A 14,967-nucleotide genomic window follows, 5' to 3' on the forward strand; every position below is an offset into this window, starting at 1 on the left:
TCAAGAGGGCGGCCCTCTAGTAACAGAGGGCTTCCCCCGCCCCCCCTTTTTTCCTCCTCCGGAGTCAGGAGGAGTCTCCAAGGGGTCGTGGGGGCGTGACGTCACGTCCGGTGCACCAGTCCGGGCGAGGGGTACTTAAGTCCCCCTCGCCATTTTGCCGGCCTCTTTGTTGCACCGGACGCATCGTGGTGGCCTCGTAGGGACACGCAATCTTGTCGTGGCCTTCTCCCGGATGCTGTGTTGCCTTCTCGCAGGAGTCGTAAACTGTGTTGCACAGTGAGTGCGGCTCTGGTCACCCCCCCTCTGCTCGCTTCCCCCCTTTGACAGGCTGCCCCGGGACACCAAAGGTGGCTACCTGCGAGGGCGGCCATCCTTAGTGCCATAGGATGGCACGGACCCTAAGCGGTCTAGTTGTTGGCTGACTAGGTGGTCAGCCAGTGGTTGATCTAGGATTCCCCCCACGCGTGAGGTAATTTCCTGTCCTGGGGGAGAGGGGGGGAGGGCTATATAGCCCGGGGGCGAGGGTCTGGCGTCCTCTTTTGTTCCTGTGCAGCGGCGTGTAGACCCTCGCCCCCCACCTGGAGAATCCCGCAGCGCGGACCCGGACTGCCCGGCGTTCTTTTGCTTGAGGTGAGGGACTTGTGCGATGCTAGAGGGATGGGAGGGGGGGGGGCTCGGGAGGGGCACGGATCTTGCCCGGTGGTGAGAGCTGGGAGCGCTAGCTTGCCGTGCTTGCAGCATCTCGCTCTGCGGGGGAAATGTTTTGTGTGGGTCTCATTGCTGGTTTTAACGTGCTGGGTGTTTGACGCTGAGGGATGGCGAGACATCCCCGGGAAGTGGACTAGACTTCACCTCGCGAATCTGTTCCCCAGAGTAGGTTTGCAGCTGTGGGTTGCTTTGGGTCATTCCCAGGGGTTTGGGTCCTGGGCATAGCAATTTTGTTTTGCGTGCGTTTTGCGCTGGGGCGGCCGCCCGCTCCTCTCGAATTTGGATCGGATACGGGGAGGGCGGGTCTCGGAATGTGCTTGCGGGAATGCGACCAGCTGCGGGGGGGGGGGGGGGTCAGGGGCGGCAGGAGGGGTGGCGGGGATGTTGTTTCGGGCCCTTGGGGGGGGGGGGGGGTCGGGTCAGGGATGGGCCTGCCGGGGGCACGTTGGGTGGCCGCTAGCGCCTTGCACCTTCGGGCCGGGTGGGGCGGGTTTTGGAATGCGGCCTGTGCGGCGGGCCTGTGGTGGGCGTCTGTGCTACTAGCCGAGGATGCGCTTTGACGTCGCGTCATGGGAGATAAGCGCTATGTGGGTGGATTTGCAGCGCAGTATAGTGAGTTTTTTTTCGAATTCATGTTTGGAGGCGCGAGGTTCTGGGAAATGTTACATGGTGAAGTGGTGTTCTACGGTGCCAAAATTAAACACGCATTGAAAAGATTCGTATGTATTTATTGGTACGTTGGGGTGGCCGTCCGCGCCTTGCACCTTAGGGCCGGAGCCGGGGCGGGTCTCGGAATGCGGCGTACACGGCGGGCCTGTGGCGGGCGACGGGTTCTGCATTTTAGGCACTGGCACATATAGGCGGCAATACAGTTGAGGAACACCTCTGTTCACTCGAGGTTAATGGTTAATTTACAACGTGAACACTTGTCTTGCAATCGTTAACGCACTCGTTTCCATATTTTATATAATGGGGTGGGCGTCGGGCTGCTGGTTTGGAGGTTTTAATCACGGGTGCCATGCGGGGAGGGGGGGAAAGGGGGATTTAACGTTTTTCTTTTGTCTTACTGCAGGACGGCTGCACGAGACGGTCGCCACCCGCGAGGATAACATACACTACATGTGGGGGGTAGGGGGGATTTGACTCTTTTCTTGTGTCTTACTGCAGGATAGCGAGCAAGCTAATGTGTGGAAGGCGGTTTGGACAAGGCTGGCCACGTTTAGGCTCACGTACGGTAATCGGTTTGGATGAGTGGCAACTGCATTAAGGGCAGTGTATGTGTTGGTATGCTCACTGTGTCTATTTAGTCTAATTTTAAGGATCTCAGAGCACAAACTTTGTCTCGAAGGACCAGTCCGTTTTGCATAGGAACCGGTTACAGTACGTACGGTCTTAGGATCAAATGCATTACATTAGGATGCATACAAAAGAATTACGACTGCTAACGAACAAGATGTAATGCCTCACAATGCAGAGACTGGTGACATAGTTATTCATGTATACATAGGAAAGGGAGATGTATGCCTTTATATAGCCCGGTCCGATACTAGTGATTCTGATACACGAGAGCGCTATACGTGGCACACTACATAAGCAAATGCTAAGTTACATGTAGCGAAGGGATCGCCGCAAGCTACCAATAGAAGAGGTAGCGTACAGTGCTTTACAGGAGGATATGTGTCATGGATGCAAGTCACAAAGGCGGATAAGGGACAAGTAGATGTGCATACTGCAAACGTGGCAGACACAAAAAAAAAAAAAAAAAAAAAAACCTAACGGTAGGCATGTTGGACATTTCATGGTAATGCACTAGGATACTTATCCTTATGTCGGCTAAGACCCCAACTGTCCACTTAGGTTAGGATTGTAACCCCAGTAGGGATGGCGAACTCTGCTTCCTGTTGGCCACAAACATTGCCTGGGGTAGTTTTACATACACTCAGAGTGCCCACTTAAATTCCATCACTTGAACTATTGGAAGGTTTGTCAGTGGGCGGCGGTAATAGGGGATTTATGCATCTGCTAATGGGGCCCCTTGTTTGACCTCTTGTCATATCAAGTAGGGATAATACTACATTAAATGGAAGGAACGCAAAGAATAGATACACGTTACGCAGGCATTGGTGGCTCTTGTGTAATCACCGGAACAGAATTTCAAGTGAAGAGGTAGCTGTCAGTGTGTACAATAGAACCGTGATATGTGCATGTCACGTTAACTGGGGATACACAGTTCAGTAGAAAGAACGTTATGTAGGCATGGTGGCACTTGTGCGAGTGCCGGAACATAACACTAGGTAAGAGGGAGATATCAGTGGGTTTCAACCTTTAGTGATGTTTGCATGTTTATTAAATGGAAGACACTTTAAACACAAGGACAAGTAACGGGACCAAACAGCTAAAGAGGTAGCAATCACTGGGTCGACAGAGTGTCGCTTGTTTGACATTTATGCTTGATATCCAGGCAGTCAATCGGGCAGAGGAGGACGTTGTGGCTCACTTCATGGCAGGTCACTGAATTGACCCATAGTGTGGTTTGGTAAGGTGTCCAACTACATTGGAGGGTGGTGCATGATTTTGTTTGCAACCATTTTAGCATGAGTGTTCTACATGGCGTTCAGGTCCACACAAACGCGGGGTAGGTGGCGTTATAGCATCATTCAGGAATTGGTGCGTTAATGGTGATGGTTATCAGCATTGTGCAAGTCAGAAGCATGTTATTGAGGTTTGCGGAATTGACCTTCATTCATTAATTTATCATGAGGTTCTGGGGCCATGGTAGCCATGCTAGGAATGAATCAAAGTTTAAACTGGGACAGTGCAGGCCTACTGGGATGTAATTGCTTTGCGTGAGGTAATTAGTGGAAAACTCATAACTACGCAAGTCCGAATTAGTTGGGGGCAAGCGCAAATTAAACCTAGCTGTAAGCGTCAAAGGACTGAAATAATCGATCAAGTACAGAGGCCCGCCACAGATTTCTCAGTCTGGTTTAATATGCAGAGGTGAAAGGAACATAGTTGCAGGTATCTCTAGTTAAAAGCTGCAGGTTTCGGAGGGCGCGGACTTTGCCTTTGAAGTCAGCGCGCATCACAGGGGGACAGGACAGTACTGACACACAAAAGTACGTTAGGTGCTCTCATTACAAGGCCAACGCTACTTAGGTGAAGCAATGTGACAAAATGAGCAGACAAGGACAAGAAGTTAATATGGACATTACAGGAGAAGAATGGGTCAAGGGTGCGATTCACTAAAGTGTATATAGTACATGTGTGGTAATCAGTACAATCATGTCAGACAGTCAAACGTTATGTAGGTACTGGTGCAAGTCGCACAAGTACCGGGACGAAGAAGGGGACGTAGGATGTAGCGCCATGTGTTGACAGAGATTGGTGACGGGTGCATGCTACTAAAGCGGACCACAGCCAGTCAGAGGGCTAAAACTGCAATAAGGGGGAGATTCTCAAACACATAGAACACCTTGGGGAAGTCCCTTCCTGAGTCAAGGAAATGGTATTTCTTAAATGAATGGTCTCCTTCACTAATAGAAGGACATCTATTAATTTTCGGAGTGTGCAGTTAATGCGAGCTAATCGGTTATTAACTCAGTACTGGCTTGACCTGAATACCAGGGGGAGCATTGAGGAACCTCTCTTGGCAGAGAATACAGATTGGTCAGATTGGTAGATAAAGGGGGGGAAAGCTTTTAATGTATGTCTTCTGTCTCTAATGCAGGAACAACGCTGGAGGACAGCCCTACCTTGGGAGGCCACATCAACTGACAGGATAAGGATCTTGGCACACGGTGGGCAGTGTGCTAGGGTCTGGGATTCCTTTGTTCTTCCCCTATGTCATTAATATCCCCGTGTGGGACGTTTGCTTGTTGCACTCATGGAAGATCGAGCTTTAGGGGACTTGTAGGGGTCAACTGATTTGGTAGTAGGCATGGGGTTGACTATATCCCTTACACCACTTCATTATAACCTAGCAATACATTGTGTCACTTGGTGCATGCTTGGTGAACCTCCTAGTGGGGAACAAATGTTATTGCCAGGGCCCGGCTGCGCCAGGGAGCCTCTCTCTATAGGGGAGATAGATAGCGCACTATGGTGCTATGGGGCACGGCCCCCTTCGACTAATCCGAAGATTAGCGCACGTTGGGAGTGCATATTGATCTCCGACACAAGTTGGCAGGCACCCTTGTGTGCATCCTATTGATAGGGTTCGTGGGGGTGCTGATGTTCTATGCACAGCGAGAGAATTGTGTTAGAAGATTGGACGGGTTCAGGCTGCTAATTTTGAACTCCTCTAGCTAATTGTGTACTCCTAGGGCTGTCCAGTTCGTGCTTTTCGGCTGCTGCTTTACCTAGTACTCTCTCGAAGTGCAGCAGAGGCTTAGGGACCGGTGGGTGCAACTTGTCGTTGGCACCTTGACTCCCTATTGTAGTAGGGTCTGTCTTTCACTTGGACACTCCAAGGGCAGGTATTCTTCGTAGACATGCAGCCTGATTACAGGGTCGTCTCAGAGCCTGGTGACGATTAGGCTGCTTATATTAGCAGCAAAAGTCATCACAGTCGGTTTAATCCACTCATATGCACACTAGGAAGAATGGCCACCCTTGGCAGTGGAAGTGGCAGTAATCGGGGGGGGGGCGGCCAGCTCTGCTGAGCTACACGAGATGCGATTTGGTAGCTCCTTTATCTGATGTTACGAGGAAGGAGCGACTATGCCAGCCTTTCATACCCTCATGGGAATTTGGTCATTGTTGCCCTGGAGGAGGGTGCATGCTCATTGTCAGATTACCCGCCAGATGTAACATCCCATCTGGTCTGGTGGGTGGACAGAGGGGCCTGGTTGGCCGATGCAGACATTGTTCAGCTTGCAGGTGATACCAGTCCACTATCAGTTCACTTGAGCAGCCTTCATCTGCTAGGTTTTCAAGCTAGTCGGCAAGTTATACTATGATAAATGCATGCCCATGTGGTGCGGTATGTCCGGTGCTTGTTCAAGGCTTTCAGTGGTTCTGCAAATAGGCACTCCAGGACACGTACGTTGTGGAAGGGGTGCCTCATTGCTGGGATGACTTTTGTCATTTGGGAACGACGGGACACAGCCTTGTTCGCAGGCCTGGCAGACTACGTTCTTCTTTCAGGCCAACTGGGGGTATTCCCTGCACAGGGGAGACAGGGGGGCCAGTGCTAACTTTGCTTCCCGAGGTATAGACAGCGTCACGTCAGCAGGGGGCCAGTTTGCCGGTCGACTAGGTGCACGACTTGGCAAGGTAAATCCAGCCTATGGTAGGCTTTGACATGGCCTCCCTGGGGTGCATCTGGGTCTCCCCAAAGTTCGCGGTGGCAGTTCGTTTGTGGCCGGTCCCCCCCCCCCCCCCCCCGAACAGGTGCAGGCGGTGGCGCGTCATGGACACTTGCTTAGAGCTACCTGGCAGCGATAGGTGCTGCGACGACAGCTTTTCAGGCAGGGCTGCCAGTGGCAAATATAAAGCAGGTGGGGCGCTGGGACTCCAGCTGTTACAAACTGTACATACGCTCCTAAGCGGTTTGAAACAAGGGTGATTGGCGGGCATTTGTGGTTCATATGTATGTGACGTTAAGCCAATTGTTCGGGTTGCAGTGTATAATCTGGATATGTAGTAAACGTGTTTTACACGTCTGCGTCTTTGATTTGGTAGGTAAATCGGTTCGGGTGGCAGGAAATGGGAGAATCCAAAGGTTAGCCTGGTGGGTTGATAGCAAAGAATGGAAGCATGGTTTTGCACCAACCAAAAAATCAGGTGGATAGTGTCGCCCGACTTGCAGTGGAGTAGCGTGCACCGCGTACTTCAGCAACTATTGGACAAGGGTGAATCTCCACCAGGCGTGTTAATGGTGCATTTGGGGGGCGAGGAATTGGTCCCCTTGGAGCGCATGGCCCTGCTACAGTTAATGAGGGGCACGCTGAGCGATTTGAGCAATCTGTTGGGCTGTGCGAAGTATGATGGTCTGAGATCACTCCAAGACTGCAGTGGAAGGTCGCTAGATCAGGGGTGGCCATCGAAACTTCCCGCAGACGAGTGAACAGTGCCATGCGCAAATTCACTGAGCAGAGGGGATTCGGCTTCATAAGATAGTTTGTTGCACACCAATGTATGGGCTGTTTTGATGAGGACGGCGTCCATCTATCAAAGTAGGGATAGCCATTTTCCTGCTCTACCTATCTGAAGCGATGGGAGCAGCGCGTTGTAAATAGAGGAAGGCTAAGGGATGGGGGGACTCTCGGACGGCGGCTGCCGCACTGAGAGCCTTGGCGGAGTTACAGGGCGATCCAATACAGGAAGGTACAGAAGGGTACCCTCTACAGGAGCACCGGAAGGGTGCGTGAGCGATATATCCCCCAGGGAGATCCACAGTAAAAGGATCCTGGGGGACTGACGGCGCCCCGTTAGTCCTTCGGGCGGTTGTGTACCTCAGCAACCGGGGGTTGCCAACGCTCTGCCCCCCGAGGGGGGGGGTTTGAGTAAATGGGCGAACGAGAGGTTCGCCGGGGGTAAGGGTTAGACCTTCCCCCCCAAACGGATAACGCCCCTAAGGTTTAACACCGCGGGGGGGTTATAGCTCGGTCAGGTGGGCGGGTCGCGAGGGGCGGCCTGTTCTGGATCGCCCGTAAGTTAACCCAACATGTTGGCATAATGTATATGCTAATAAAACTGCAACAACTTTCTCCATCAACTTGTGTGGTGTCCGTTATTGTGGGATGGGGGGGGTTGTGTGTAAGCGGGTACGGGCCGATATTGGCACTATGACAGGCTGCCCCGGGACACCAAAGGTGGCTACCTGCGAGGGCGGCCATCCTTAGTGCCATAGGATGGCACGGACCCTAAGCGGTCTAGTTGTTGGCTGACTAGGTGGTCAGCCAGTGGTTGATCTAGGATTCCCCCCATGCGTGAGGTAATTTCCTGTCCTGGGGGAGAGGGGGGGAGGGCTATATAGCCCGGGGGCGAGGGTCTGGCGTCCTCTTTTGTTCCTGTGCAGCGGCGTGTAGACCCTCGCCCCCCACCTGGAGAATCCCGCAGCGCGGACCCGGACTGCCCGGCGTTCTTTTCCCTCCCATCCGCTTACCCTGCTCTTGGGCAGATCGGGGTTGGGGGGCTACTTCTAATGAATTGTTTTTGTGTTGCAGGCGGAGTTACAGGGCGATCCAATACAGGAAGGTACAGAAGGGTACCCTCTACAGGAGCACCGGAAGGGTGCGTGAGCGATATATCCCCCAGGGAGATCCACAGTAAAAGGATCCTGGGGGACTGACGGCGCCCCGTTAGTCCTTCGGGCGGTTGTGTACCTGAGCAACCGGGGGTTGCCAACGCTCTGCCCCCCGAGGGGGGGGGTTTGAGTAAATGGGCGAACGAGAGGTTCGCCGGGGGTAAGGGTTAGACCTTCCCCCCCAAACGGATAACGCCCCTAAGGTTTAACACCGCGGGGGGGTTATAGCTCGGTCAGGTGGGCGGGTCGCGAGGGGCGGCCTGTTCTGGATCGCCCGTAAGTTAACCCAACATGTTGGCATAATGTATATGCTAATAAAACTGCAACAACTTTCTCCATCAACTTGTGTGGTGTCCGTTATTGTGGGATGGGGGGGGTTGTGTGTAAGCGGGTACGGGCCGATATTGGCACTATGGGGGTTGTAGCTAGGCTGGCGGCCTGCTTAGGCGTGGGCCGCCGTAGGGGGGTGAGTTGGCGGCGTTGGCTGCAGGGCCCGGGGGTAGCCGTCGCTTGCCTCGGCCCTAAGGGAGTTGCAGTGACAAGTCGGGGAGGTAGCAATGGCGGGAAGGCGCAACCAGCACCAGGCGGATGTTTAGATCATGGGAGGTAAGGGAGACAACGGCTCCCCTAGTACGGGTGTTCCCCATGGTGCGGCATAGATCGAGCGGAGCCTGGGGTCGCCTCGTGGCCCCACAACGGCAAGCGCTGCGGGCTCGAGAGGGGACAAGGGGGGTGTTGCGCCTTGATCTTCCACCCCATCGCGCATCTCCGCCTGCCCATTGCGGCGTTGGCGTACGGGGCATATAGTGGAAAGGTGTTTATGTAGAAGGCCATGGGCATGTGCTTGTAGCATTGCCTGTGTCCCATGCCCGCCTGGTGTCCCATATGGCACAGACCCCCCGCGAGGGAGGAGCAAGGCAGAGGCGTGGAAAAGGGTCACGCGCGGCGAGGTACCTACGCGACACCGCCACTGCCCCCCCCCCCACCCCCGCACCAACTTCGTGGGTCCGGGGCACAAATGGGGCCCGCAAATAATAATATAAAAAATGCTGAGGCCTAACCGCTAGAGCGGTCATCCGCAACGCGGGTTACCAGGTTCAAGTATTGGCAACAAAACGGTAATTCCGGGCAAATGACTTGACCGCCCCTGGTTGAACACAAAGTAATGTGTCCATTGGTAACGGTACGAGCGCAGGGCGTAATCTCCCCGTGCCTAACAGAAATGAAGGTGTCCGCAGGTAACGCAACTGGTGCTCAGGGAAAGCGCTCGGATACCCGTTGCCTCTGGCCTAGTTTGCGCTATACACAAAGTAATGTGTCCATCGGTAACGGAACGAGTGCAGAGCGTAAGCTCCCCGTGCCTAACAGAAATGAATGTGTCCGCAGGTAACGCAACTGGTGCTCAGGGAAAGCGCTCTGATACCCGATGTCCTGGCCTAGTTTGCGCGATATAGAACGGAGCGCCACGGAACCCTGGCACGTGAGAGACCCTGCCCCATGTAAACCGAAAAATAGCGAGGAGTTGCCCGCCGGGCCTACCGGGTCAGGAATATCACCCAGCACTAGGTGGGGTTACGGTGAAACAATGCTTGTTTTATGAGTTGGTTTGCAGGTTTGAGTATGCCCGCATTCCGGGACGTGACACCAGGGATTCATTAGAGGCATGGTTCAAAGGCATTGATGTTAATATGTTCGAATGTGCCCGCATTTTAAACTGTGTCCAAGCTGCTTTCTCTCCAACCAAGGTTTCCAACTGTCCCCTCAAGGTGCTTGTTGCGCTGCCTATGCAGCCTGGTGCCGCTCCCGTGCCTGCCACAAGGGTGCACGTGCGGCGGCAGTGTACGGGGACAGGCGCTGAACAAAGGCAGAACGCAGGGAGGAGGTGGACAGATATGTAGGAAGTGCGAAGGTAGTGCACAAAGTGCAGGTTGGTGCCCAGGGGGGATGTATGACGTTACAACGCATGCTTTTACCACGCATGCTGTTACAACGCAATTATTACAACGCAAACCTTTACAACGCATAGCGCTTTGGGGTGCTGGATAGTGAATAGTTTAATTTACTATTCCAACTCCAGTCCCCGTGGACACTAGGGAAGGTGTTGGATAGTAAATTAAATCTATTCCCTATCCTAGAGCGCCCCCCAGCGCAATGCGTTGTAATGGTTTTCGTTGTAAAACCTGCGTTGTAAAAGCACTGCGTTGTAAAAGTTTTGTTGTAAAGGAAGTTTCCCCCAGTGGGAGGGGGCGACCATTTTAAAGCACCCGTTTTTTCCTCTGGTGCAAAAAGGGGAAGGTGCTGCCGTAGGGGGGCGTGTATGTGTCACTCACCTCTTTTCGTCTCGTGTGCAGGTCTGAGGACGGCAGAAACTCTAGTTCGAACGAAGCTCAGCAGTAACTGCACGATTCAGGTAATTTATGGGTGGGCGAGGTTCACGGAAGGTTCAGGGGTACTGTGTTTCGACCACAACGGCCACGGGAGGTCAAAGGTCGAATCTAAGAAATGGAGGGGACAGGGGTCCCAGCAGGAAACCTCCAGTGTGCACCAGTGCATCCTCGGCCTAGGTCAAGCGTAGCCGTTCCCATGACGCTGTTTTTCCTTTTCAGCCCTGCCCCTATCCTTGAGAAGCTGTCGCAGTCTAGGGCTCAACCCAGCACACCCAGGAAGACGTGCGACAAGGTAAATACACAGGGCATTAGTGGTTAGGCTACTCAACAAAACTTGGGGGGGTTTACAAGCATGTTTACCAACAATGGTAAGGGAAGGAAGGGCTGGCAAGGACATGGCTGTGCCGAGGCTGCCGTGAGCGGTGCCGTTGGCCCACAAACGCTTCCTCCCCCGCAGGATCTAATTCAGTACAGGGGGGGACCAGGGGAGGAGCACCCACATGGGGGGGGGGGGGCACCAGTTGGCAGATCTCCACCGCGTACGAGGTCAAGGGCTCACAGTTCCATTTTCTTTTTCAGGAGATCCGAGCCCGAAGCATCAGCATGAATAGCCAGGGATCCCCCCAGCTCCTGTGCTGCCTCAGATGTACCTGCTCTGTTCTCTGCCATGGACTGTTGATGCACTTAGCCCCTCTCATGTGCTGCCTCAGATGTACCTGCTCTGGTATGGACACTGCCCTGTTGCTGTTCTGATACTGCATTGTGCCCTCTCATGTGCTGCCTCAGATGTACCTGCTCTGTTCTCTGCCATGGACTGTTGATGCACTTAGCCCGTCTCACATGCTGCCTCTGATGTACCTGTGCCTTGCCATGGACTGTTGATGCACTTAGCCCCTCTCATGTGCTGCCTCAGATGTCCCTGCGTGGTATGGATACTGCCATGTTGCTGTTCTGTTACTGCATTGTGCCCTCTCATGTGCTGCCTCTGATGTACCTGCTCTGTTATGGACACTGCCCTGTTGCTGTTCTGATTCTGAATTGTACCCTCTCATGTGCTGCCTCTGATGTACCTGCTCTGTTATGGACACTGCCCTGTTGCTGTTCTGTTACTTCATTGTGCCCTCTCATGTGCTGCCTCTGATGTACCTGCTCTGTTATGGACACTGCCCTGTTGCTGTTCTGTTACTGCATTGTGCCCTCTCTTTTTTTTTTTTTTAACACATTTTATTATTGAAGTTTTTGTATCAAGTTACAACTGGTAAAGAAAATGCATATATTAACATCCAAACAGTTCAAAATCAGTTTACATAATACAGTTTCCAAAATTACTCAAAGAACGATTTCCAAATTTTATCAAATTTCCTTATCCCCCCAATTCGCTTTGCATAACGAAGTTCACTTGTTCTAACATTTCTCATTTTCTGAAGCCAGATATTAAACAAAGGAGCTTGAATTGATTTCCAATTCTGTAGAACCAAGGACCTCGCAACTGCCATCACAATAAATAATAATTTAACCAACTGTCCGATCAAAGCAAGATCACTATCATATCCATAAAGTATTAATTTAACATTATAATCAATCTGAATCCCACAAAACTTTTGTAGGTATTCGAATATCTCAGTCCAGAAAGGAACGATTTTAGTACAGTGAGCTGTGATGTGGGACCAATTAGCGGGGCTATATTGCTTACATCTAAAACAGACAGCACTAACGTTTGTATACATTTTTGAGATGACAGCAGGAGTTCGATAAAGAAGCCATTTAGTAAAAAAAATCATTCTCCTCCAATTAGATCCACGAAGAACACTAAAGTTCAATTTATTTATACACTTCCAAGTATTCATAGTAAGGGCAAGATTTTCTTGTTCTTGCCATTTTTTAATGGCTCTTGCACTAAGGTCTAAATCAGTGTATTGAGATAAATAAAGTTTCCATGCTCCTGGATTCTTATTCTGAAAAATCAGAAATAGATCTTCCCACAGCTGACAAGGAGAATCAATTATTCTTGCTTCCACTTGTCCCAGAACTTTAAAAATCGAAACATATGAGTTAAATAACATAAAGTTCCCTGGGATTAATTGTTGCATTTCTCTTGGTAACAACCAAGTCCCTTCTCTTATAAAGTCAGATAAGGTACTAAACCCAGCTCGCTCCCATTGACAAACAATATCAGAACCGATATTAATTCTCAAAAAAATAATAGCATTCCTTAGAGGAGTTCTAGAATTGAACAGCGGAAGAGAATATTTTTTCAGGAGAGCGTCCCGACGTTTAAAGAACTAATACATTATTTTATATCGAGTAAGTTTTGGCGATTTAGGGATGTGCAGCGGAACAGGGGTTTGAGTCTCTTGACTAATCTTGTTAAAGAAAAAATTAATAAAAAAATTTGGATTCTGTCTTTCTAATTTAAATCGTTCTAAATACTGAGCAAAATATGCACTATAATAATCTCTGAGATTAGGGAGGGATAGGCCTCCCAGTTCAGTATCTACGTAAAGAATCTTTATTGCGATCCTAGGGCGTTTTTTAGCCCATATGAAATTTGAAAATAGGGATTCTACTTTAGAAAAAAGACTACTGGGTAGAAAGCATGGGACAACTGAAAATAAAAAATTAAAAAGTGGTAAAACAGACATCTTTATCAATGCCACCCGTCCCATAATAGAGAGTGGTAGTGAGCCCCATCTGGTAAATAAGGATTGGACTTTTCGTAGGAGTGGGTCAAAATTCAACGTAAATAACTCAGAAACCAAGGTGGAAAACATAACCCCTAAATATCGTTTTGGTCTTGGATTGATACAACCAGCTAAATCCGCGTGTAAAACCACCTCCTCTCCACCACATACTAAAATTTCATTTTTTTTTTGTTAATTCGGTATCCTCCCAGAGCCTCAAATTCTTCAAAGAGCTGCAAGACAGCGGTTTGAGATTGGATATCCGTCTTAGTTATCAACATGATATCGTCGGCATAGAGTTTAATTTTTGCCATAGATGTAATAGGTGGAGGGATATTCACAGATTCACGAATAGCAATGGCTAATGGTTCGATTAAAAAAAGCAAAGAGGATTGGGGATAAGGGGCAACCCTGTCTGGTGCCCCGTTCCACCGAAACTGTGCCCACCATAACAGAATTTATAATTATATTTGCTCTGGCACCCGTGTATAAATTTTGGATTAAACTAATAATTTGTGAAGGGATACCAAAGTGTTTTAAAATAACAAATAATGTTGACCAAACTACTAAATCAAAAGCCTTCTCCGCATCTAATAATAAAATTAAGGCCGGGACTTTTTTAACTTGAAAATAATCTAACGCTTCTGTAAGAAAATGGGTATTAGTTGCTAATTGCCGGCCAGCCACAAAACCGTTCTGATCTGGGTGGATAAGATCTGATGCAATTGAATTAAAACGTACTGCTAGTAATTTCATAAGGATCTTATAGTCGGTATTGAGTAGTGTAATAGGTCGGTACGAGTTAGGGTCTTTTGAATCTTTACCCTTCTTAGGAAAACTAACAACGGTCCCCTCCCCAAAAGAATCCGGAATTTGACCACCCATTAACATATGGTTGAATAATTGCAATAATATATCAGAGAGCGGAGAGAAAAAACTCTTAAAAAATTCAGCCGGAAAGCCATCCGGGCCACATGCTTTACCCATTGGTAAGTTTTTAACCACTAATTCTATTTCTGGTTTGGTAAATAGCCGTTGCATTGAATCACTATCTGTCTGTGCTAGTAAGGGCATATTATGCTTGGTTAAAAAATTTGAGAGCTTAGAATGATCTATGATTTGCTGCTGACTATATATCTGTTTATAGTGGGACAACATAATGGAACCAATAGCATCCGCCTGTGAAACTTCAAGTTGAGTAACAGGGCATTTTAAAGAATGGATTACATTTGCGGCGGCTTGCTCTTTTGCCTGCCAGGCAAGGAGTTTCCCGGAGAAATTACTCTCCTCGTAAACCTTCTGCGATTTTATTAAGAATTGCAGTTCACTCTGAGAAAAAAGGAGCGTACTAAGTTCACGTTTAACCTCATTTAATTCTTTTTGCACATCACTCGAGGGGTTCACTTGACGCCGCAGAGTAAGTGAGTGAATTTTTTGATAAAGTAAGGTCTTAGATTGTTTAGTAATACGCCATTCTTCTGCATCTTTACCAATTATGATCCCACGAATAAAAGCTTTTAGTGAGTCCCATACAATATGAAGTGGGGCTGTCTGTAAATTACGAGCTATAAACTCAGAGATTTCCAGTTCTAAAAAAGAAATCCAGTTACTGTCATGCAAGTGCATTTTATTAAATATCCATCTTTTCAATGATTTCATCTCTTCACCTACTTCAAATTCAATTAGCAGCATTGCGTGGTCTGAAAAACCATTATGAAAACATTTTTGATAGGAAAACTCTAATAATCTTGAAGCTAGAAAGAAATCTAATCGCGATGATGATTTATGTCTCCCAGACCAACACGTAAACTCTTTTTTCTGTGGAAATTTAACACGCCACGGGTCACAAAGATCGAGTAAAGATATATTCTGCATAATTGATCTTCTTGATTTTGGTTTAGATTGTTTTCTTGGCCTACTGGTGGAGTCTAATTTTAAA

General features: G+C 49.4%; 1 long non-coding RNA gene across 1 annotated transcript; it reads left to right on the top strand.

Annotated features, from left to right (window-relative positions):
- The first annotated feature begins 1,846 nt into the window (after positions 1 to 1,846).
- Positions 1,847 to 14,419, top strand: LOC144781569 (uncharacterized). Its single transcript, XR_013601012.1, has 3 exons — positions 1,847 to 4,508; positions 10,312 to 10,639; positions 10,927 to 14,419. It is a non-coding gene; the product is annotated as an uncharacterized LOC144781569 (long non-coding RNA).
- The last annotated feature ends 548 nt before the right edge of the window (positions 14,420 to 14,967 follow it).

This window comes from Lissotriton helveticus, chromosome 9, assembly GCF_964261635.1.
Source record: "Lissotriton helveticus chromosome 9, aLisHel1.1, whole genome shotgun sequence".
In the NCBI taxonomy this organism is placed as follows: Eukaryota; Metazoa; Chordata; class Amphibia; order Caudata; family Salamandridae; genus Lissotriton; species Lissotriton helveticus.